The sequence below is a fragment of the Eleutherodactylus coqui genome, chromosome 11 (assembly GCF_035609145.1).
Source record: "Eleutherodactylus coqui strain aEleCoq1 chromosome 11, aEleCoq1.hap1, whole genome shotgun sequence".
NCBI lineage: Eukaryota > Metazoa > Chordata > Amphibia > Anura > Eleutherodactylidae > Eleutherodactylus > Eleutherodactylus coqui.
The window spans coordinates 30,492,246-30,496,082 of NC_089847.1; the positions used below are offsets into that span (position 1 = coordinate 30,492,246).

The window sequence follows — 3,837 nt, forward strand, 5'->3', positions numbered from 1 at the left end:
GGCACCAGAGCCCTCCACAGCGGGCGGCACCAGAGCCCTCCACAGCGGGCCCAGAGCCCTCCACAGCGGGCGGCACCAGAGCCTTCCACAGCGGGCCCAGAGCCCTCCACAGCGGCACCAGAGCCCTCCACAGCGGGCGGCACCAGAGCCTTCCACAGCGGGCCCAGAGCCCTCCACAGCGGCACGAGAGCCCTCCACAGCGGGCGGCACCAGAGCCCTCCACAGCGGCACCAGAGCCCTCCACAGCGGGCGGCACGACAGCCCTCCACAGCGGGCCCAGAGCCCTCCACAGCGGGCGGCACATCGGATAACGAAGGTAATGCACTACTTCGCCTATCATTGCTCTTTTGCGTCCTTTCTCTTTTGCATTGCAATGCATTTTTCCCGCCTTTTTCCTCCCTTGCTTTGCTGCACAATTTATGGCCTTTTCATCTTTTGCATTGCAATGCATTTTTCACGCCTTTTTCCTCCCTTGCTTTGCTGCACAATTTATGGCCTTTTTATCTTTTGCATTGCAATGCATTTTTCACGCCTTTTTCCTCCCTTGCTTTGCTGCACAATTTATGGCCTTTTTATCTTTTGCATTGCAATGCATTTTTCCCGCCTTTTTCCTCCCTTGCTTTGCTGCACAATTTATGGCCTTTTTATCTTTTGCATTGCAATGCATTTTTCCCGCCTTTTTCCTCCCTTGCTTTGCTGCACAATTTATGGCCTTTTTATCTTTTGCATTGCAATGCATTTTTCCCTCCTTTTTCCTCCCTTGCTTTGCTGCACAATGTATGGCCTTTTTATCTTTTGCATTGCAATGCATTTTTCCCGCCTTTTTCCTCCCTTGCTTCTTTCCCCTTCGGCATCTGACGCGAAGATGTGAGCCTCGTTGTTATTTTGTGCAAATTGAAATTCTGCGCCACTGGGCACTAATGTTGTGTATGTAATGAAATGCAACCATTCTCTGTTTACTCACAGGACGAAAAAGATTTTCGGTTGTCGCAAAGGATATATCGGGAGTATGGCGTGGTACCAGCGAATGGGTATAAACGTTGCCAGGATGATAACATTGGTGAGTGTAGTGTGCGCTGACACAACCATATCCACCCACTTGGAATGCTATTCAACTTTTTTTCTTCTTTCTCCCCCCCCCCCTTCAGGTTGAAAGTAGGCCTGAGATATGGGACCCAGCCGAGACGGGCTACAGCGACCGAGATTTAAAGGCAGACGCCTGGCTATCGGTATGCACTGGCATGTATCCCGATTGGGACTCCGGAACTGCTGCCCTCCACAGTGAAATACGTAAGTTTACACTCCTGAAACTGCTTTGTTGTTTCTTCCTTGGATGTACTCAGAACTGTACTGCATCTAACAACACTCTTTATTGCAGGTGTCGGTGGTACTGCTTGTACCCTGTTTAATTGTCCTTTTTCATTATTTGCAGTTAAAGATGTCAAGAATCGTTGGCGGTCGGTTCGGGACCGCTACTAGAAGCATGAAAAAGATTGTGAAAAAAGTGGCATGTCGCCTTCACAAAAGAAATGTCCATACCAGGAGCAACTGCGCTTCCTCCGAACTAGTCGAGTGTTGCGCGCGTAAGTGCAAATAACTCTCCTAGCTCGGGTTCGATGTGGTGTCATTTTGAGGTTCTAGGTCTCTAACGTTACTCTTGTTTCGCCAACAGATCCAGCGGGAACATTGGGGCCGCGCCTCCCACGAACACCACCGCTTCACCCGACAAAGATGGGCCGGGACAGGAGCCGTGTGACGATGAGTCCAGAGAAGGTACCCCAGCCTTGGAGGACAGCCAGCGTAGCACGCCCGATTTGAACCCCACTTCTGTTTCTCCAGAAGTGGGGGAACAAATTGTGTCGTGTGGCAATACTACTGCCCCTGCCAGCAGAGCATGTATTAGCAGGGTGGTGACTTCCGCGCGGGCCAGCCGCAGCGTTGCAGCTGGCCCGCGTCGGAAGAATAGCAAGGCAGATGCCACCCAAGAGGCGCTGTCTTTATTACGCCGTTCTGAGACGGACGACCAGTGGGACACAATGGGTACAGCCATTGCGTCCCGCCTTCGTGAACTCAGCTCAGAGCGTCAGTGGACAATTCCGCCAGTTCTGTACACAGTGCTAGAGATTTTCGGTTCGCCAAGACCCATTGCCGATAGCACTGCCATTATTGTGGCAATGAAAAATGCAGCCTTTTCTGTTCAACACTCAAACCGCATGCTGCCTGCACCCCAATCTTTCCCTGATCAACCGCCCAGGGTTTCTAGGACACCGGTATACCCCATGCACCATGGCTCTCCTGACACTGGCTACGGCGACACTGCCTCAGGCGGTTCCCCATCACAAGCGTCATTTCTATCACTCATGAATAGCCCTCTGCAACAGACATCGCAACAGTCCACCTCACGACTGTGCACGCCACCAAATGCATCTCAGTGCATTATAGGAGAAAACTCTTTTACTTATACGACATTGGAGTAATCGCAAACGTTGAGTTTGGGATAACTGCAATGTCCTACAGCAAACCATCGGAAAGTATAGGTTCCGTGGTGCTGTTGCCGTGTCTGCCAATGCACGGATTATGCTGGTGTCCCAGAAATCCAACGGATGGTCATGGGAACGATTGGGGTTGCAAACATCGCTCACTCCCAGCTAAGATGTGCTCTGCGGCAAAAGAGGCAAGGCGCACTAATTCCATTACGGCAGTGGCACGCACGTAAATTTCTTTGCGGCCTGTGCTACTGTACGAGAAGGACTGACTTTTTTTTTTTTTTTTTGTTTTCATTTTAATGCTGCCTTGCTGTCCTCCAAGGTTGGGGTACATCACTTCTCTGACTCATAGTCCTTTCTTTCCCTATATTTATTTTCATGTCTGTCTGTTTCCATGCTCGCTCTATGTTTGTAACAGGAGTTCGAGCATGGAAAAAAAAATGGTGATGACAACAGGGCCATTCTGCGTGCCTGTTGCCATCATCATTTTAGCTTGCGGCATGACCGGCAAGTGTGGCCAGAGCTATACTGCTTGTGGATTGGCCAGTGAAGGAGAAATTTAGTTGTATTCAAGTAGTGGTAATTGGTATGTGCGCTGAAAAAAAGTAGACGGCTCAACTAATGCTATGTTTATTTTGCACAAAATAAAAAACCATCATTGTCTAACCAATTCCGTTTCTTTACAATGCAGATTATATGTTTTGTGCGCCGAAAAAATTTGGAGAACAATCTTTTTTGTGAAATATTAAAACATTTTATTATGAAAACTGTTTAACACAATTTTATTGAACTTTTTAAATTAAAGGTGGAGGAGTGTCCTTTTGTGCCTTCAATAAAATACGTATTTCTCTACGCAGTTTGGTTTCCGCTTCCTTCTGGGGCTGGGTGCCGGGGGAGGGTCACACTGCAGTTAGGGCTGCACACCACCGACACAGGAGAACTGCCATGGCACGGTGCCTTCGTGACTAAGGAAATAGTCAGTGAAGAGTTCGCGTACCTGCACTGCAGTAGCAGGCGTCCTACCTCCCCCCCAGTTGATGACCGTGTCAAAGGCAGGATCAAGTTCTTCGACATCTACCTCTGGGCGATAGTCCCGGAGGTAGTTGTGAAGAACACAACATGGCTTGACAAGGTCATCAACTGTGTTAGGGTCTACTAACAGTGTAGTCCCTAGAACTCTCCACTGACTCACCATAATCCCGAAGGCACACTCAACCACACGACGTGCCCGGCTCAGCCTATAATTAAAAATCCTTTTCCGGGCATTCAGTCCTCTCCGCGGGTATGGGCGCAACAGGTTTGGCATCAACGGGAAAGCCTCATCCGATACCATCACAAAGGGGACTGGATG

General features: G+C 49.5%; 1 long non-coding RNA gene across 2 annotated transcripts; it reads left to right on the forward strand.

The window, feature by feature from the left end:
- The first annotated feature begins 264 nt into the window (after positions 1-264).
- LOC136582419 (uncharacterized) lies at positions 265-1,474 on the forward strand. 2 transcript variants are annotated; one of them, XR_010787181.1, is made up of 4 exons: positions 265-316; positions 967-1,060; positions 1,149-1,290; positions 1,433-1,474. It is a non-coding gene; the product is annotated as an uncharacterized lncRNA (long non-coding RNA). The 2 variants fall into 2 exon arrangements; XR_010787180.1 differs by lacking the exon at positions 265-316 and having other exon boundaries at positions 804-1,060.
- Positions 1,475-3,837: the final 2,363 nt, after the last annotated feature.